This window comes from Periplaneta americana, chromosome 11, assembly GCF_040183065.1.
Source record: "Periplaneta americana isolate PAMFEO1 chromosome 11, P.americana_PAMFEO1_priV1, whole genome shotgun sequence".
NCBI lineage: Eukaryota > Metazoa > Arthropoda > Insecta > Blattodea > Blattidae > Periplaneta > Periplaneta americana.
In genome coordinates, this window is record NC_091127.1 from 118,549,930 (window position 1) to 118,572,761 (window position 22,832).

A 22,832-nucleotide genomic window follows, 5' to 3' on the forward strand; every position below is an offset into this window, starting at 1 on the left:
AAAATTATAAAATATAAGTATGTACAGCAAAAATCACTACAATACAATTACTTAATTAATTAATTGTGAAGTATGTCCGAGTGGGTTTTGCACTGGTCAGGTATTCAATATGGCGCCCGGATCAGCTGAATTTGGAAGGATTTAGCTTTGACCATAAATCTGAATCGACAACACACTTTCAATACCACACAGTAAAATAATCCATCGTTGTTAAATTAAAATATGCATTCAAAAAAAGACATGTCAAGAGATATAAAATCTATAACAGTCGGAATATCATTTAGCGGATGGATTTTTACAACTATCTGCACGTGTGACTATCAAACCAGGATGTCGAAAGAATGAAACATTTTTATTTATGGCCTGAATTTTATTCATACTAACCTTGGAAAATCCACCAGCCAATTTGAGATTCCGGCATTTCTCTACCATGAGTTTTGCAAGTTGATTATCATCACAACCCTCACATTCGAAATCCCAATAAATCTCCTCTAAGGAATTGAGAGGATTATGAACAAGCACGTTCGAAATCAAAGCAAATTTGTTGCAAAATCTAGAAAGCCCCACATGTAACCTCTTCACATTTGTGCACCTTGACATTAAGAATCTTGACAATTGTACGTGTCCTTCTTCCAAGAAAATGTCAGCATCCATTTTTATACTCAAACATTCAATTTTTTGAAACCCGGGTGTCGAAATAGTAAAATTTCCAATATTAGATACTTTTGAAACAAAAGCTTCAATTTTAAAACACTTCAACATCAAACACGTCGCACCTATAAATTGTAATGTACTTATATCTATTTCGTAGTTCTCTAACGAAACGCTAAGGTAAACTAGAGTGCGGGAAGCATCTCGAAGATGGAAGCATAACTGAATACTTGTACACCTCAGACGAAGTCCTCGAAGACCGTTCAGTTTATTTAGTTTGCTTACAATAGTGTGATCATCATCTTTAATGTACGAAGATTTGCAGATGGATGGAAACATATCTACAACTTCAAATATTTCTCTAGAACTTTGAACACTGAATGCACTGAAACTGATATTTAGAAGTGATTCGAGGTTCACCAAATTAGATACAAGGGTTTTGAATCCAAGATCAGACATTGATGTTCTTCCAAGATAAATGCTTTCCAGATGTCGTAACTTTAAAATTGTGTTTATGCTGGCGTCAGTTAGTCTTCTTGAGTTTGTCAGTCTAAGATGTATCAATTCCGGACAACAATCTACAAGCACTTTCAGCTCATGATCGTTACACCGACCACTGAACAGTCTAAGAGTTTTCGGAAAAACTGTTGAACCGATATGACTCCTTGTAACTACAAAGTATGATGCAAACATTAGGGATTCTAGTTTTTGAAGAATTTGAAGTTTACTACAAATAACAGCTTCTATAAAATTTGAACTGAATCTATTCATACAACTTGGAGATATACAGAAATAGATGTGAGGATGTGCTGATATTCTGGTGATTTCCGAGTGGAATGAGCTACCCACCATGTCGAATAAAATGCCCATTTGCCAACGTTCCATTTGTTTTAATTTATCACAACTATATTTGAAGTCTACGTGGCTCAATAGGAAATTTACCAAACAATTTGTTAAATTTGACGGTATTGTTGTTGTAATTATTATGTTGAGTCTCCTTGCAACTGCTGAAGCCCAAATCGCTCTTTCTCTTTTGTCAGTTGTATCTTCCATCAACAATGAACAAAGAGTATCAAAATGGCGTATAAATGGTTCCAGGGCGAGACGTTCCAAACTATCTGCCATTGTTCTACGCTGAAACAAAAATTACCCGTTTCACATTAGCCAGCAATTGGGAAACATTGGTATGAAAATTTAATTGATATATATTTTTTTCACTTTTCGTTTCCCCAACTCTCCCACACATATACACTCAGTAGCTATTGGATTTGTTCTATGAAATCAAACACAATTAAACAGTAGAACAGCATGATCTATATAAATACATACCATTTTAATCAGTTTTAACTTCCTTGCGGAAATCATTGCAAACTTGAAATTTGATTTTATTATCGTAATGACTACCTTTGGGGAAGCCGAAACGTAGATGGGAGGATAATATTAAAATGGATTTGAGGGAGATGAATATGATTGTAGAGGCTTGATTAATCTTGCTCAGGACAGAGTCCTGCAGACTGGCCCTACGCGCAGCACTATCAGTCCTAATGCTTAAGCAGCCCAGCCCACCCAAGACCAACACTGCTTGGCACGGCCGCTTCGTAGCCCATCACGCTGGGTTACGCAGCCCAGCTTAGCCCACCGCACTCCTCAGTGCGGTGACGTCATCCCACCAGTTGATTGCATTCTACTCCTTTCCTGCTTGCGCTTGGCGTGTGGCATAAGCATACAGGACACAGTACAAAATTAAAATATTTTCCACTGCTGTCGAACACAGATTTAAAAACTGTCCCTATGGTACTTTTTGAAATTTTTATCCGACTTTGTATTTTTAAACTTTCTAGCAGCGATTTTCTCCTTCACTACTTTTTATCTAGAGAGATTGTATTTTAGAAAGTATGCTTTCACGGCCGGTGTCTGTGATGAAGTTTTTCCGGGCTGCTATTACACTATCAAAGTTTTTTGCAAAGATCTTTTTATAAAATATATATTATACAATATATGACAGTGTAATGGGTTTTCTTTTGTAAAAGTTCCTTTGATAAAAGATCTTATTAAATGTAAGTGCAGCTTGTTATCTTTGATAAAAGATTTCTATACCTGGAAACAAATATGGTGGAACGCAAATATAACTAGATTGTTGCTACCACAAAAATTCTGATATCGGAGTATGAAGCAAATGAAATGTAAATAAATAATTTTTATAATATAACATTAATATTATTAGGGCGAATCCGGAAATGCATATAGAGTGTTAGTTGGGAGGCCGGAGGGAAAAAGATTTTGGCGAGGCCGAGACGTAGATGGGAGGATAATATTAAAATGGATTTGAGGAAAGTGGGATATGATGATAGAGACTGGATTAATCTTGCACAGGATAGGGACCGATGGCGGGGTTATGTAGGGCGGCAATGAATCTGCGGGTTCGTTAAAAGGCATTTGTAAGTAAATAATATTTTATAATAATTTGTATAACTTTTCAAGTCCTCTCACTGTAGCTCTTTCAATAATTTGCAGTTCAATAAGTTTAGATGTATACCTCTCTTATCACGTCTTAAAATCCGTGGTTTAAGCCCTGACCAGATATTTTTTCATGGTGTTATAAACTTAACGCGTAAATAACAGTGTAAACAAATCGTAAACTTAACGCGTAAATATTAGTATCAACAAATCCACGGAACGCGTGTTCATTGTTGTGGAACAAGTGTTAGGAGAGATTTCTTCCTAATTTTAGTTCATGTTTGATAAAATCTTCTGAAAAGATGTCATGTAGTGTAATATACCCCAAATCCTATCTTTTATCAAAGATCTTTGATGTAATATTTTATCATAATATTCTTTGTCAAAGAACTTTGATAGTGTAATAGCAGCCTCACAGAGACTGTATTTTCTTTGTGATGCACCATTATTTGAACTCATCTTGAAAAACAGAAATCAAATGTTTGAAACAGTAGCTGATCGTTGATCGAACCGTACATACAAGCACAAACCCGCACCAACTCAGTTCATAAGTAAGTGATAGCGGAAGCTTGGGCTCGTGCTTTGATACAAACAAGTCCACCGCACTAAACCGCTCCACAAGCAGTCCGCCGCGACCCGTGCGGTGGTGCAAGGTGACAGCACGGGCTAGTTCCGTGCGACACTGCTCAGCCCGTTGCGGTCAGCGGAGGGGAAGCCCGTGGATTTGGACAAATGTACACGGACTCTGGCTCAGGATAGGGACCGATGGCGGGCTTATGTGATGGCGGCAATGAACCTCCGGGTTCCTTATAAGCCGTAAGTAAGAAGTGAGTGAGTGAATAAGTATCGCAATGACTGGAAGAATCAGTATAGGCTATTATAGCTGAAGTAACACGACTACCGATTGTCCATTATCGTCTATTATTGCAAAATTTACGTAATTATAAGCTACCTAACATGAAGTATTCTTTTATGGAGTGTGTTTATTTGGCTGAAACTTACTGCATTGCAAATTTCTTCATTAGAACGCAAAGGACATTTCGAAGAGAGTCTGATGTGTGTGATGTACCAAGCAAGCCAAAAATTGTGTCGTTGTTAAGAAAGGAAAAACAACTGGACGTCTTCCCAGCGATAGTGGGAAACTTTTAGTATTTTCGTGATAGACTGGAATATTTTTTGGTTGTGAATGTTTCTCATTTTGAGCATCTGTAGTAAAGGTTGGTTAGTTATAGTGTTTTGTTTAGTTTTATGGCCTACTGAACATGATTTTACATACTTATTTGTCTCAAATTTGAAGTTTAACAAAGTGTTGAGCCAAGAAACGGAAGAATGAGTAAAGTTTCTACGCATGCATACGCAAAATTTAATGGAGATTCCGAATATGTAAATTTTAATATGCGTCATTTCAATAAATTAGTTTACTGTCACATTCTGTATGTCTGAATAATTGCTTTCGAACACTGACATATTATATGGTTTATCTCCAACAGGTTTCGTATAAAACGTTTGTGTGAAATTAAAATTTAAGAAGTTATTAACAATACTCCATAGTTAATGTGCACCTTTTGTATGTTTATACTATATTTTTCCCTTCCCATTTTTTCCTTTACTAATTATACACAAAAATTTTCCTATTTCCCTCAATTTTCTTCAGTTTATATTAATTACACCAATTTCTTGCCATAACCAATTTAGTCCTAAACTACTTACGTTGTTTTCTAATTCCTTTATCCAAATAGACTTAGTTTTCATCGTTTGTAGGAATCTTAAACATCTTTTCAGGATATTATTACCTTCTTTCTCTAAAATTTAAGCCAAAAATTTAACTTTCCTAACTAATATTGGGGGCGGCCCAGTAGCTCAGTTGGTATAGCAACTGGCTACGGACTAGAAGTTCCGGAGTTCGATCCCAAGTGGTGACGGGATTTTTCTCGTTGCCAAACTTCCAGAACGGCCCCGAGGTTCACTCGGCCTCTTATAAAATTGAGTACCGGATCTTTCCCGGGGTAAAAGGCGATCGGAGCGTGGTGCCGACCACACCACCTCATCCTAGTGCCGATGTCATAGAAAGCATGGGGCTCTAACTCCATGGCCCCCAAATGCCTTCATGTGTGACAGGGATACCTTTACCTTATATTAATATTGTTCCCTTACTACCCTCCATTCCCATTTCCAATCTGGCTGCTATATTTGAGGCATAGTTAGATTATGTTGGGTTGGGTTGGGTTGGGTTAGGTTAGGTTAGGTTAGTTATATTATTTACTTATATGTTAAACGACTGCATTTCACAAACACAATGCACTATGCGAATGGTGCAACACTCATCTCACTGTCGTGGGGATGTTTCTCCCCACCCAAAACCCCCTAATCCCAGTCTCTCCTTTTAGTTTGTCTTATGGTACATCCGACACGTGAACAACTATGGTATCGTTAAAGTAAATAATTGCGAACATTTCATGTCAAAACGTTACGACACTTCACGTAAAAAATTTAATATCTCACTCAAGTTTTATTAACCGACAAAAATACGTGAAATAGAAATTAATATTAAAAACAAAATAGCAAATAAATTTACCATCAAAAAATTAATTCTTCTTCTTTAAGCGAAATTAAAGCTAAAATGTGAAGAAGAAAGTAATGTACAACATTACAAAAGAATGCCGTATTAACAAACTAGGCACTAAAGCTTAGTCTGACAATGTCTACACTCTCTCAATACATTAAGTTTTGAGATTCTTTAACTGTACCTGTATACAGGGTGATTCACGAGGATTTACCTTTAGTTACGGAGCTTATTAGGCGAAGGCATTCTGAGCAAAATAGTCATATAAACATCTGTTCTCAATATTTTCAAAGTTATACGAATTTTAAGTTGTTTGTAAAATACCTTATTTCTTTAGTTCTAAGGGTAAAATATTAAGAATATGACAAATGCTTTATGAAATTTTTTGCTCAGAATGTCTTCAGAAATAAGCTCCGTAAGAGATGGTAAATCTTCGTGAATCACCCTGTATATATTTCTGATTTAATTACCAACATATACGCCATGGATTAAAACCGTGAAACAGTGTTCCCGGTATTGCGTACTTCAGTATACCAGTCGTTTTTACTACATTGACAATTTGAGCTATCGGTTTTATGTTTCATTTATTCCTTACATCTCAATATTTTGGGGGAAATTCGGCTTACATAGTTCTATTTTAATGGAAAATATTAGAAAAAGCCCATGAACAGATTACTAGTAAATTTTCATTTTGTTCTCTATTTTCAAAATTAATATACTATTTTCTAGAAAACTGTATGCTCAAGATGCGCACTCCCCAATAAATGCAGTTCGATATAAAGTTGAATGTAACAGTTTAAACAAAAGGCTACAGTTACACGAATTAATATACATACAAGTAGAAGTATCTCAATAGAGTTTTCTAGTTTAGAAAATCCCATTGGATATACAGAGTGGAAGTGAAATAATCCTGCAGACTGATAGAGACGATAGGGTACGCTTAAAGGAATAGAAAACCTATATTACGTTTTGTGATTAAATGCACGGTTAATTAGAAAATTGAGTTGGAAGTTTCAGCAATCTGGCAACATCGGCGCTAACAGTCTTTTTTCTTCTCGAAATACAGATGGAAGAGGTCAACGAACTCAGGTCTGTCTCGCTGCGTTAACCACCCTCTCTAAGTACGTTTCAATCTGGTTGTATCGTTCCAGTGGCTTCAAATTAATGATTTTTAAATTATATTTACATGAAAACCGTCCACGCTATTGAAATACTCCAGAGGTATAAACGATTCTTTATTAGATTTTCTATCGATATGGACAAGAATCACGATCCTACTTACCGAATAAGAGGGTGTTAAATATTTGGAAAAAAATTCTGCGAATACTACCTGTGAACTTTCCACCAATATGGTACTACAATTTTTTGTTACACACAAGCTATTCGCTCTAATAATCTGCAGAGTTATTTCACCGATGCACCAACGTTTAAGAGGTGATTCTACAGGTTTAATATAACAAAACTTTTATTACATTTTTCCTTTGGTGAAGCACCGTAAACAGGAAAAAAAAATAATCTTTGCCCATTGTTTGCAGCGCTCTATTGCGGTAATGGCCCGAGTAAAATGCTGATTGCTATACAAACACATACCTAAAAATAATCTAAATAGTGTCTTGAATCATTTTTTGTAAATTAAACTGTTTAGCCATAAATTTAAATTGAATAATTGCGAAAATCGTTAAAATAAATCTTGCAAGTCTGGGCACTGTCGCTCGTCACCGACTGAGTCCAGCAGAGAGAGAGAGGGAGGAAGGTAAGGCCCGTTACACACTTGAAGACATCTCGCTAGCGAGAAAGAGGCGAAGAGCCTTCCTCCAAACACTTGGCGAGGTCTCGCTATGATCATCTATAACAGTGGTCCCCAACTCAGAGCACTGTATCGTCATCAACCCTTGCCCGCTCGCCCGCTCGGCCGCGAAAAGTCGTAACAGGGCAGACGTTCAGCGGCGGGACCACAATATGAATTTACTGCATAGCTTTAGGATTGTTTTCTGATGAAAAAAGATACGGGTTAAATAGAAATAGCTAAATAAACTATCTTAAGCAGTTTGAAAAAAAAAAAAAAAAAAACATTGTAGCCTGTTTTCAACAAAGTTAGAAGTTAATAAATTTATAATTACTTTTACAAATGTAATACACATTTCATATTAATTATTCGGGTAATGCATGACAATTACTGTAAATGTGTAAACTGCTTCTGTTAAGGAAAATGTTGAACAAAATACTTAAAAATCCTAGGAATAATAATGCAGAAATTTAACTCCATTCAGTCCACTCAACACTGGCATTAGCACTGATTTTTCGGGATTTGTTTAATTCTCTTTTCCCTCAGCAATTTCTCAACGATTGGAACTATTGTTTGTAGAGTGCATAATGTGAAAGCACATTTTAAGTTGTGATCCGATACTTGGCTTCCATGACATAGCTTGTTTATCTTCATCATAGGAAAAAAATTACTGTTCGCACAGATATGTGAATCCGAAAATGGATGTCTGTACAATCGGGGAAATCTAAGACATGGAAAGTTCATATAAAAGTCAGATAACTTCTTTTGTTTTGAGATTTGTCCTTCAATTTACTATCGTAAAGTAAATCAATAAGTTCTAATTACAAATAATAATCGAAAATCAAATTAAAAATTTTCCTAGTCTTTAAATCTCGAGTCAAATTCCTGGCGCAGATCGTCATGATGTGTGAATATATTCTTCGAAATCCAAAGTCTTAAGAAACTAGTATGCCTATATCGTTGTTAATTTTGAAAAACGTGCTGTAACTTATCCTTTTAGTTAAGCTAAGGTTCCATAATTAGAGGTGGTTTCATATTAAACGCCTTCACTCTGTCATATAACTGTGTAATAATATTGTTGTTATCTTGTAGAAAACAATTTAAAGCATTCAGAGAATTCCATTAAGACGGCAAGTTCACAAATTCATTTTTTCATTTTTCACTTATGATACAGACGTTTCTTCTTTCACCGTGAACGATGGTGTTTCCTCCCTCAGTTCAAAGAACCTATTCAATAATTTGCCACGACTTAGTCACCGTACTTTACTATAATACGACAGATCGCCATACTCGCTATTGGATTCATCAAGAATACTTAAATTGACAATGAGCCAGACTTTTCGATATAATTTCCAACTGGGCTACTTCTATAACACCATTTTGATTTGTTTTGCACATGAATTCTGTTGGTGTATAATGCAGTGAATAGAAATAACTTCATGGGATACATTAACGCTTTTCACTTCGTCCCTTAGATTCCTTATTACACCCGTTTTACTTCCAACTATGGAAGGAGCACCATTGGTTGCCAAGGATATAAGTTTATTCCAAGGAAGTCCAAAATAATTTCTACAGCCTCTACATGAAAATGTCGGAACCAGTAGTAGTATCCTCTATGAGAACAATATATAAGAGCTCTCCTTAATCTGAAGGTTTTCAATAACGCCTCTTACAAAAATCACCAGTTGGGGATTATCGCGTACATAAATATTTTCATCTACTGCCAAAGAACAACAAATGACAGACCGACAAATAATTACTAGTTGCACTTGAACGTCCTCGGCTAGACCTCGGATGGGATGCATCACGGTGGAAGGAGACAAACTGATAGATTCAAACTCCTACACTTGAGAAAAGTTCTTCAGTTGTAATTAAACATTCTTCAAATTTTCAATCTTTAAAAGGTTTATAATATCGTACTATTACAAGTGAAATTTTATAACTGAGTCGCACAGCCGATTTACTAACATTGTGATCTTAAACAACTTCTAGCTCATTTTCCTTCAATTGTTGAATTAATGCTACACGCTCTTCTCTTCGTATCTGCCATATTCGTTACTGTGAGTTGTATAATATGTCTGTAAATTGTATTTCTTGAGTGTGGCCTACGTTTTGAAGTGTTTTCTGCTTCTCACATCTGTTTGAATGGATGGCAAGAACCGCCTCTGTTCACTACAACGCAACGTTACAAACCAGTCCTCTGCCCGGTACAGTAAGCACGCATGAGCCAAGCACTGCCCGTGCCCGTTCATACGCGAGTTGATGATCACTGATCTATATTTTGCCTTCATGCAGAGAATATTTTTGTGATTGCAGTAAGCACCCGTTGGGGGAAATAGTACAGATTATGTATATTGTCGTACTTTACAAATGATGTACGAACGCCACTATGTTCAGATGATGAAGAAATGAAGTTATATGAACATATTTTGTTAAGTAAAAGAAAATATAGGCCCAGAATAATCTGGATAAGAAATCACATTGTATCTCACGAAGATAAAGGCGAGTTTCGGTCACTGATTTCGGTCTTTCGGATTTGGATGATGATACGTTTAGGCTTTATTTCAGGTTGAATAGACCTTAGTTTTGTTTTGTTTTTGTTTTTTTTATTATTATTATTTTTTTTTTTGCAATTCATGATATGATAGAGGATTCTTTGCTATGTTCTGATTAAAATTATTATGTAAACTGTTAAGACATATAGATACAATTTCAAATGTTATAATTAATACTAATAAATCTCACCAAAATAAAATATAGCCCAGTTGGATAAGATTTCTGGATAATAAATTATCAGCAATCTTTCCTCATTGTCAATAAAAACAATACAATTCACCGCCACCTGTGATATTACTTCATCTTTTTCTACATTCAATCGTCATAAAGAGTATAAATATCAAACATCTTTGATAAACGTGTTTTTGCCTCGAACGAGAATCTCTTCCAGTGTGTGGACGTCTGTTTGTACCATGTTACCAAACTTTGACTTTTCTCGGTACACATTTCTCGCTAGCGAGATCTCTTCATGTGTGTAATGGGCCTAAGGAGTGAATGCCGCGCTTGCTACGGTAGTCGTGCTGTTGCCAAATTCTTTACAGTCTTAACATAATCAGTTCATACGTGCCCTTTTTCATTTACAAAGTTACTTTCTTTATTACTTCAAACTAGTCTGGCCACATCCAATGCACTCTCTTCTTGACCTTACAATTGACTTTATATCTGGAGATGGGACCATGCGGTTCAATGCCATTCACCGTAGGGAATATATTTACTTCTATTATTTTCTAACGTAGCCTAGCTCACTATATAAAATATCAGAAGTAAATCTAAATACTTTAAGTAAGCACTGCTTCAAATATAAACGCATTAATATTGATTATAAACAGACATAGGCTATATTAATTTATTTGTATTCCGAATAAATGGACTATATTTACTTCTGTTATTTTCTGACAGCCTACTGTATAAAACATACCTGCACAAACAGTGCTCAATGAGCGCCCGCGCTGGAGCGGGAGAGCCGTGTTTACCGCTCGCCGAAACGGAGAGAAAGATACGTCAGAATGAAATAGACTTTCTATATACTGTAGAGGAGAGGGGAAACGATCACTCAGCTATCTAGTGGAGTTCAGTGTGTAGGCCTATTCTCAGTAACTGTTTCACGTTGCTTACCTACTGCTACAGTACAGTATGGAGGAATCTAAAAGACGGAACATAACATTTAACGATTTACAGCTCGAACTTATTGATCTTCAATGTAACCTAAGGGCTAAAGATCATTTGAATAATACTACTAGCTTGGTTGAGTTTTACAAGACTAAACATTAGCAATAATATCCACGACTACACAGGCTGGCTGTGAAAATGATTGCTGTGTTTAGCTCAACATTTATATTTGTGAGCAACTGTTTTCTATAATCAACTTTAATAAAAGCAGACATCGAACATCTGTAACTGATGTTTCATTACGATCAGTAGGCTACTGTTTCTTTCAGCTGCCAATCGCATAAAACCTCGTTTTTATGTACTGATAAATAAAAATATAACAAAATGATATTGTACATTTAAGTAGCTATAGAATTTCTATAATTTCTGTAAAATAAATATTTCTTTATTAATTAATAATAGTCCAAGATAGTTTTGCAAACATTGAACGGGAATTCATTTCATAAACACTCGTAATAGTACTTCCTTTTGTGTATATTTTGTACGAGATCACCCCTTCTTCCAGTCCACCCTTATACAGAGCGCAGCTAATATCTGCATTCCGCTCATGAGCTGTGAGCCGGCTCGGAGAGCGCAAACCTTGTGCAGGCCTGGTATAAAATATCAAAAGTGATGTAAATACTCTAAGTAAGCATTGCTTCAGATATAAACGCTTTAATATTGATTATAAATAGACATATATTCTAGTTATTTGTAATCTCAATAACCGAATAAATGGAATATATTTACTTTTGTTATTTTATGTAGGTTATAAAATACGTAAATAACATTTAGTTACAATACAAAGTGGGGGACACGTCCAGTAAGGAGACGCCTATGTACCCCATGGCACTTTCTAAACTACGATCCCTCTATACAGAAATGGCATTACAAATGTCATTCTTTTCATTATCAATACCCAGAATATATATTTATGTGACTGACATTATAAAAATAAGTGTAATTCATAGCTAAGCCAAACTATATTGTATTTATTTGCATTGAATCTCAAAAGCAAACAGACCTTCAGATTTGTAATCTTAATTACGTGCCGAGTACTTCGCCGGCTTGGGAATGTTGGAGACTTACCACGCAAAACAGCTAGCCTATACCCAATAGACGTCCTGTTGATAAAACCTGAACATATGACAGATCTGGTTCTCAAGGAGCCGAAAACATGAGTAACACATCAAGTCTTTGCAATCGTAACTACACATTCATGTGTGCTCTTTCATTCTAAAAGAATAACATTTGAAATAAACAAGATTCCCCCCCCCCCGACACACACACACACTGGAGTAGTCTATATCGTCTTGAAAACTATCTCCTAATTTCTAACAATATCGAAAACAAAAGATTCACAACTTTCCAAGCAACCCAATTTCACTTTTAAGAAATAATAATCATACGAACCAGTATGTATTCCTCGAACCTAAATATTTATTTCCTAATAAATTGTCAAATACAACAAACTGAAGGCGACTAGCACTGAATACAGAACCACTTGTCAGAATGACTACAAGGTACTGTCTGAACCGATCTCTAACTTCAGTCACAAAACAAAGCAGTTTAGCAAAGTTGAAAAGAAATTGTATCTTTATAAGCATGCGCACAGACCTATTATGGCCTACACATTTGATTTCGACGACCATACCAACATAACAGTATACTCAAGTCGCGGCTTAGGTAAGATTGCTTATTTCAGTTGGTACACTTCATACCACTTTAGCTTTCCTAATGAAGACTTAGGGTACGTACACATTGGAGCGACGATAAACGATAAAAGAAGCACCGATGCTATATCAGAGAGAATTGAAGCATGCATTATCATTAAGGTGTGGATATTGCAGTAACAATAAAAGCGAAGAGACACGATAAAGCGACAAAAAAGAAAAAATCAATTTTCTTCGCTCTTGTCGTTCATATACTCTGATGAAGATAATTTTAATCTGTATAATGATCGGTGGATATTAACAGATCCTAATATTAATAGATTTATTATTATTTCGGCATATTAATGTAATTATCATAGATATTGGCAAATTGATCAGTTGTGTATTTATTCGACATACGTTATGTGGTCACAAGAACCAATCACAACACAATGAATTTATACTAGCTTTGGGATGAGAAACGGGTTCAATTTTGTACGTATTTAAGTTATATTAACCTTGAACTTAGCAGCTGATATTTCCTATATATCTTCTTTCATTAAGTGGATGCATAAAATATCTTCTACTGATAGATCAAAATGTTCGCTTCCCGCGTCCTCGTTGCTCCGATGTGAACACTTGATTCTTTGATAATACCAAAGCGTCGCTATATCGTTTCTTTTATCGTTTATCGTTGCTCCAACGTGCACGTACTCTTAGGCCTACATATGATAGAATCAAGTACCAACTTTTAAAGGATAATTTAAAGAATACTAGGTAATTTATTTTAAGCTGTCGATGTCCCATAGGTCGTTTTTTTGCACGTACGTTAAATTATGTTCATTAATAAGAAATTAAAATACAATTTTTGTTTCTATAATCTCTTCCTTTTTCCCCCATCTTCTGTTTCCTTTTACCTTATCTCTCTCTCCTTTCTTTCTGTATCTCTCTTTTATTATTCTACTTTTATTTAGCTTATATTTAATTGCATTACACATTTTTATTTTAACTTACCACATATGCAGTCCCCGGGATTAAATCCTATAACCTTCCGGTTTGTACAGACCGATTATTCAATCCTGACAGCTCGACGACGCGAAAGGGGGAAGTAATAGGAGTAGTGGAGAGAGCTCCGAAGTAGAGAGAAGGGCGAGCGGTCAGTAATGGAATGCAGTACAGCTTAACTGTACTAGAAACATACCGCTCTAACGCACGCATGACATCCGATTGCTCTGAAGGCAAGCGAGTGACTAAGCCAAACACCCCTTGTCGTAACTAAATGAACTCGCCTGACCCAGGCGCACATTGCTGGCGACTGTCAGGACTAAATAATCGTATCGTACTGTAGTCAGATGCTTTACCACTACGCTAGGAAGCGTCGTTTTTGAACTTACTTTACTGTAAGTTTCCATTCTCTTGTATAAATTTAAAAAGTGAAACAGAAGAGGACACTAATATCACTAATCGTACGTGCAGCTCATAACAGGAACATTTTGACTGTCTGCGCATGCGCGGAATGCACGGTTAATAAAAACCTAAACTCACCAAACCTAACTTTCGTATACTTAAAATCTGTAACCGGAGCACGAAGAGAATTTTTTGATTTGATCATGATTTAATTTGGAATGTACACGCGAAAATAAATCCAGGTAAGGTTCACGCTGGCGCATTAATATATACTGTATTCATTTGTTTGTTCTAAATGCCAAACAGTTCATCCCGTTCATAAAAAGTATTGTAAGCATATACCCCGGATATGGAAAAGATAGAATTGGTGTAGATTTAGAAGCGGAAGACAATTTGTACAGCACAGCGTGAGACACGGAAGGCGGGAATATAAGAGTAATGTAACTGCAAAAAACGACATAAGGGACATCGACAGTTTATAAGAAATTACCAAATAGTAGCGATATCATCTGCAATGTTTATTTCTAGCTCAGACTTTTCATAGCCGGGATTCTGGTTATATTACGTTAGGTTGTGTTAGATCAGGTTATACTGAATTAGGTCCTTGAGTATCCTTTTTATTCAGAACATATTTATCTAATCTAGATTACAATTGTATAATTATATTGGCATGAAAGGCAATTCAACCACCGGCTACAGGTTAGAGGTATGCATACATATGATAGTAAAAAATCTTTCCGCTTCTTCTCAGCTATTAAACAAGGTCGAGAAATAAAGTCTCAAGAAAAGACAACAAGTGGCTAAACTTCATGTCAATGCAGTCAAATAAAGTCAATTTTAGAGTTCATAAATACTTTTACTCAACAGACGGTAAGCTGTAGTTCTTTTTACCGTTAGCGTTGCCCTCGACGCACCATGGGAGGCGAACTGCACAGCAACACTTGATGATTAGTGGAGCAGTGGTGGAAAGCTGTTAGGGAAAACAGAAGTATCACGCTAAAACCTACCACCAAGCGCCGTCTTTGTCCACCACAAATTTCACCTTGACCCTCCGGGATTCAAACTTAAATTAGTCTATAATTAATCTATGGCTAAAACACGCAGCTTTAACGTTGGATGCAAACCATAGTCGGTTCGAATCCCGCGTGAAACATGCCTATTAATTTATTATACCCAGCCTCCCGCAAGTCAGCAAAGTTAAGGAGTACGTGCTGCTGTTATGCTCTGCAGCGTTGCTGTATGTTGAATTTAATTTTTTCAAATAGCTCAAAATGCTTTACACATGCCTGACATATAATTCATTAGTAGGGCCAGGACGTTCATGCATTTGCATATATTTTTCCATTGGCTGTAATTAATTGCTGATTAATTATCTTCACGAATCATCAACATTTAAGCTTATCAAACCAAATTTTATATTGCATATATTTGCATATTTTGGCGTTTTTTATCAATGAATAATGTTTTAAGATATTTATATTATTGTGGCATATTTTCGCTTTCAAGCTCATTAAAACTTATTTTATATTGCATAAAAATGCATAATTTGGATTTTTAAAATAAAAACATATTCCATTTTTGAAAACTGGTATTGAGTGAAATTATTATAATTATTTTTACTAGAAAAGTAGTGGAAGTTTCGCGGCACACCTAGTGATTCTCACGGCACAGTAGTGTGCCGCTCTCAACAATAAAATTAGATGTAAATTTAATCTCATCTAATTTGAGTTATAATGTTATTTCATTTATTGATTACACCGTTCTGCATGGATTTTGTTGTTTTGAAATAAATGAGCGTTTCTGAATCACAATTTCACACTGATTGCAAAAATGAAATTCGTTTCCGCGTACCACGTCAGAATTTTTTACAATTCAAAATTTTATGTTTTCAATATTTTTCGTAATATAGTAATATTACAGTGTGCTTGTCGTTTGTTAAAAAGGCACGGACAGCTTATAATTTAAAATTTATTACTTAAAATGTGACATAATATATTTTATTATGTTTGTATTTGATATTTATTAAAATCTACTGACTATATTCGCCCTTGGGGGATGTACAAAATTGTATCCTCCCTCTTAAAATGAACCGAGGTTAAGACATCAGTTGTTTATTCTTCGAGATTTTTATCTGTCTGCACCCAATGTTACCTATAAACAGGAAGTTGAAATGTTTAGTATCTCAGGTCATAAAAAATGGTGAAGAAAATATTTACTCTTAGAGATTGCTATTAAAATTAATAATGAATTAGAGAAATGACATAGGGCCCCTGTATATATATATATATATATATATATATATATATATATATATATATATATTTATTTATTTATTTATGGAAGTGCAATCGAGCTTATGAAGCTACAGATTTCCTTACTGAGATAATAATCCTATCCCCTTTTAAAAGTTGTTTTAAAATTAGAGGTTCAGTTTTATGTTGTTGGTTGTCGTGTAAAAGTGAAGTGTGTGAGTTCTCATTTTTCTCGAGAGTACAACATAATAGTGTTGTTTCATTGAAATGTCGAAACGTGGTTGTGTAAATGATTCAAATTTGTTTTGCTATATATGTGGGTCATATACATTAGTAAAACAGAGACAGAATATAACAGCTTTTGTAAAGAATACTTACTTCCAATATTTTGGAATTAAGTTAGGAGACCAGGGCAAATCCTGGTGCCCCCACAAAGTATGTCGTAGTTGTGTTGAAGAGTTGGAAAAATGGAAAAAGGAAGTCATTGCCTTTTGGTATCCCTATGATTTGGAGAAAATCTACAAATCATGGAGACGATTGTTATTTTTGTACAGTTAAGGTAGCTGGATATACTGCTAAAAACAAGAAAGAGATTTTATATCCTAACATTCCCTCTGCCATTCGGGCCGTACCTCATGGTCCTAATATTCCTGTTCCGCTAGCTCCTAAATCAGATACATTGCCATCTGCATCCAGTAGCACTGAAACTGAATCTCCAGTGGATCATACTTATGAACCAGACAATACTGGTGATGACAGATGTTTTAATCAAAGTGAGCTTAATGATTTTAGCGAGGGATTTAAATTTACCTAAAGAATCAGCAGAACTATTAGGTTCTAGGTTAAAAGAAAAGAAAGTATTGGCTCAAGGTACATATTTTTCATGGTACAGGCATCGTGAGAAGAAATCTGTCCCTTTTATTTTGCTGAAGAAGAAAATTTAGTATATTGCCAAGACATCATTGCCGTCTTAAAATTTTATAACATAAACTATAATTCCAAAGAGTGGAGGTTCTTCATAGATTCTTCTCAGAAAAGTCTTAAAGGTGTTTTGCTTCGTAATGGAAACATTGCGGACTATTTCTGGATGCTAAAAAGGGACTGCTCTGAACAACATGCGAGGAGGTCAGAGGAGAAAATTTGAAGTGCAATATTGAGGTAAGGGTATGAAAGTGTTTATAATTATTAATTAATATTAATTAATGATTAATTAGTGGCAAATAGGAAATTGTAGCCTAGTTTTTCTCACAAAATTCTTGTTGAAAATTATTTTTATTACGTTTCACAAAGCAATAATTTCTTTTCTAGTTATTCGTGAATTGTCTGAAAACCTGACGTGGTGGGGAAAAATGGAGATTATTTTCGAATTCAGCACAAAAAATCCGTTTAGAATCGCCGATCAGATTGAAAACAACAGAAAATAAGTTTTGAAATGCAGAACGGTATTATTATTATTATTATTATTATTATTATTATTATTATTATTATTATTATTATTATTACTACTATTTATTAGTGAAATCAAGAAATATAGAATTTTATTAATGTATATTTAATGGGATATTTTAAGATTTTGAATGCATAGTTGCATGCACATTTAGTAGATTTTTAGGGCATGAACTTTCTGCTCTATTCATTAGAATTAAATGCGTTACAGTAAAGGAGGCAAGATCTGTCCTGTGACCGTTAGTATGTGCCATGGCTATATCACAAATGGAGGGGGAAGATATGTTTGGTCTGAGATGAACTTCTATCTCGGTATATGCGTATAATACCAACCATCATAAAAGAAATTCTTTCTGATAGCTCATTCTATCCCCTCTCACACAGTTCATATGCCAGGTCTCGCCTCCTCATCTATACCACAGTCTAGTATATACAGTCGCGAAGCTCAATATGTAGTAAATATGCAAACATTAGGTAGTTGCTCACCACTAGGATCGCTAATATCGCCTCATTACAGGCAATGCAAAATAGTACCGTCACAGTCTATTGTTTCTAGCACTCTCAAAACTCAAGCTTCGTGACTGTATATAGTAGACTGTGTCTATACCTTCCATCCTATACATATGTACTGGTTCGTAATGAACTGGCCAGATAGGCTCTGCACCTCTCAGGATACTTAAGAACCTGGGAAGTCATCCAAGGAACATAGGAAGTATCTTTAACCCTCCGGCTGGCGCGGCGGCGCACAGTGTGCGTCATGCCGTGATTTTCCGGTTGTGTGTGGAGGGAATAAGTTTATATTTCTTCTGCGCGCGCCTATTCCTTCACTTTGTATTAAAATGTAATAATAATAATAATAATAATAATAATAATAATAATAGTAATAAATTATTATTATTATTATTATTATTATTATTATTATTATTATTATAACAAAGTGTATAAGAACGCTCTTAAAATATTCAGTTATTAAAGCAAAGGCGTTTTTAATGGAAATTGTGTGGCGCACAGTGTGCTCCGCGCTCCTGGTCGCGTTACCAGAAAAGACGCGCCCGCCGCGCCGAAGGGTTAAAGGCGCCGGCTGTGTGTCTACGCTAATCCGATCCTTACCTTCAACGAATGAGGCTGGCAATCGACTCGGGATATCGCTGAATAAGATATTAAACTGTGCCGGCTGAAATGTTTATCAGGATCACGTAATGCTTTTTGTTTCCTATATTAACATATCCAGTTACCCTACAAATTAGAGGAAAAATCTTTCCCAAGATTCGAACTGACGAACATGCGATGTGTATACTGTATTATAAAGTATAAAACTTTCGAGCTACCATCAGACGTATTAAGGCCTATTCCACATCTACATACAAATTCCCGCACACACATATACAAATATATAAAAACTGTTTAAAAGTTGTTCGCAAACATGTTTTAAACAAATGTCCGTGTTTTTTCTGTATTCCGAGTAGAAAGGAAAAAACACACACTCACAAACATGCAGGTCGTCACGTTTTTGCCGGCAGATGTTTAGCTTTGTCTCTCGAAGTAGCTTACTAGTACAGCTTATAGTGCGTGCGGATCGTTAATTTTTTTTTATTCGTTAATAAAAGGTTTAAAAATATGTCATTTCTTGAAGACCCCCATTCTATTTCACGCTTGTTGGATGTGCAGAATGTAGACTAAGAATCTGACAAAAAATTGATTCATTTGAAAAGTTTGTTGAGAAAATGCAAATTTAGCTCAACAGACATGGAGAAGAAAATTCAGGCTTTCATAAACCAATTTCATCTGATTGTGAGAAACATCGTTTTGTATTCAGCGTCTTTTTTCAGATAAGACGACCTGTTATTTAAATAAATAGGCTATTCAAAACCACTTTGTTTCATTCTAACGAAATTTCTTAACCCAGTTCCATAATTCAATTTCAAGTCTTATACAATATTTTCCGCTTATTCAGGATCAGTTTGGGTGGAAATTTACATGTCCAGCATCTTTTGTTTATGTAGAACGCCAAATATATGTAACCGGCACTAATACCCGCAATTTTTTCACTCCGGCAGCTGTTTGCGACTGAATATTTTGTAGTTATGGCTACGTTTTCAAAATTTCTGCAAATATTTGCAAGGCATCACTAAAATGTTAGAAACAAGCACTGCACTTGTTTGTGGGCATTTGTGTAAGGAACAGTTCAGGGCAATTGTTTAAATATATTTGCATGCTAGCCGTACCCGTGCGCTCCGCTGCACCCGTTGGAAATAAATATAAAGTAATTACATAATTAAAATAGGACATTTGATCCAGGGAACATTCGTGTTTGATAGAAGCATAAATCGTTTAATATGTTACTTAATTTAAATTGTCTTCAAATAATTAAAATGCGATCATTTTGGTCCAGAGACCACTCATTTGGTGCAATGATAATTCCTTTAACATGTTTCTTAATTGTTATTACATGCAACCATAGTTTAATGAAGATTGACATAATTTAGATTTATTGTGTATACTTTATATTACTTCCTATATGTTTCCATTGAATTATGGTAATAACTTAATTTTAACCCTTGTTTTCTACGTCTTAAGTAAATGGCGCTTGGCCCACTAGGCCTTTGGTTCTGAACCCTTCAAATAACTTAGTGATACAGCATATATAATGATATGTAATTATATTTCTTTCTTTCGAAAATGTAAGAATTCACGATCTCCTATGTACAATTGCCGTGGAATGAATAAATGTGTTTTTTCTTCCTACTCAAAAATGTTATATTTTTGCACATATAGGAGTTCTTGCAGGAACAACGACGCTATAATCTGAGGTGGCGGTGAAAATGTATTATATTGTTATTTTAAAAGTCTTTTATATCCTTTAACCGATATTACTTCATACACATACAGACACATTCTCTGTAGGCTGTGTTTGATAGCTTTCGTTTGTTGTTGTCCAAGGCCCCTTATAGACGAAGTCATTTGTTTTTTATTTCATTACAGCGCCTTAGATGGCGTTGTTATATAAATTTTAAAACTCATTTATATCATGAAATATCAGTCCTATCAAAATTTTGCATAGAATACAACTTATCGGAAATAATAATAATAATAAAAAAAACTTTGTTACATTTTTCACGAAAATTAATAAGGGAGATATTTCGATTTAATTCAAGCCCCCTTATAACCCACTTTTAAATAAAGTATTTTGAATTCCATATAGCTTAAAATCTAAGTTACAACGAACTTAATTTATATTCCAATTTTCATATAAATCAGTTCAGCCATTATCGCGTGAAAAGGTAACAAACATCCAGACAGACAGACAGACAGGCAGACAGACATACAAACAAAAATGTCAAAAAAGCAATTTTCGGTTTCAGGATGGTTAATTATACATGTTAACACCAATTATTTTTGGAAAATCGAAAATTACCAGAAAAAATTTGGCTACAGATTTATTATTAGTATAGATTTGTTTGAGGGGATTTGTATCCCTTATTCATCTGTCGTAAAAAATCTTGGCTTCTTTTTTGATAATAATCTAAGTTGGAATTTTCAAGTTAAAGAAACGGTAAAAAAAATCTGTTCCTCCATTCACTGTTTGAGTCGCTTGAGAAACTTCTTGCCCCAGCAACTAAAACTTACCCTAGTGCAAACCCTAGTAACGCCGCACTTCGATTATTGTGACGTTTTGTTAAGTGACCTAAGTTCTGAATTGTCAGTCAAGTTACAGCGAGCTCAGAACATGTGCGTCAGATACGTGTGCAACATCCGACGGTATGATCACATATCACCGTCCTTCGCAAGTCTCTCGTGGCTCCGACTTAAAGAACGTAGAACTTTACACTCTTTGTCTTTACTCTTTCGAATTCTGCACACTTCAACACCAAATTACCTTTCGTCTCGTTTCTCTTATCTATACTCTAACCACGACGTAAATACCAGATCACTTATCTGTGGCACGCTAAGTATACCTCTTCATAGAACATCTTGTTATTCATCATCTTTTACAATATCCACCTCGCGTCCTTGTCACAAAGTATTAGGGGCTGCAAGACAATAAACACCTTTAAGAACAGCTTAAAAGATAACCTTATTAGCATTTCACTCCAATCATACTGATTTAAACTATCACTGACTACATTGTTACTTTTTTCTTTAGACATCATCCTGATTGTGCTGTATTTTAATTGTCTCGTAATAATCTCTTTCTATTATCTAATATTATTTGAAATATATTAACATTCTATGTATTTTAGTTTAATTCTGCTACACAGTTTATTTCAGTGTTTAATTAATAGTTCATAGTATTTTGTTGTTTAATTTGTAAATAACTTTTGTATACATGTAACTCTCGTCTAAATCAAATTGTTGGATTCTTTGTAAGTTCATGCATATGTATATACACTTTTTGCTGGTTGAGTGGAAGAGAAGGCCTTACGGCCTTAACTCTGCCAGCTAAAATAAATCATTATTATTATTATTATTATTATTATTATTATTATTATTATTATTATGTAGGTGTGCACTAGACCTAAAACAAGTAGCTCATTTCTTTCTGTTTAATGTTTGAGAACGCTCATTTTGAAACCTCGCACATTTGATTTCTGAATACTAATACGCTATAATGTGTGTAGTAACAATACAGTACAAGAGATATAGCTTGCATAGTAATTGCTGCGGTATGTTATTACGGTACACAAATATCCTGAGTAAGCAAGTTCACACACAGTTTATACTGTACTTTTATTCCTCGTACAGAAAGTAACAAAATAGGAAGTAATAGCTACTTTTAAGAGTATAACGGATAAGTAGGGATCAGACCAAAATACAATCGCGATTTTTCTATCAATAAGAGATGAACTTATCAGCATTATTAGCTGCCGTTAGAGAACTCAGGAACTGGGAAGAGAAAATTGTATACACAAAAA

General features: G+C 35.0%; 1 long non-coding RNA gene across 1 annotated transcript; it reads right to left on the bottom strand.

The window, feature by feature from the left end:
• Nucleotides 1-1,392: 1,392 nt before the first annotated feature.
• Nucleotides 1,393-12,714, bottom strand: LOC138708627 (uncharacterized). Its single transcript, XR_011334732.1, has 2 exons — nucleotides 12,576-12,714; nucleotides 1,393-1,785 (listed from the first exon to the last, which is right to left on the bottom strand). It is a non-coding gene; the product is annotated as an uncharacterized lncRNA (long non-coding RNA).
• Nucleotides 12,715-22,832: the final 10,118 nt, after the last annotated feature.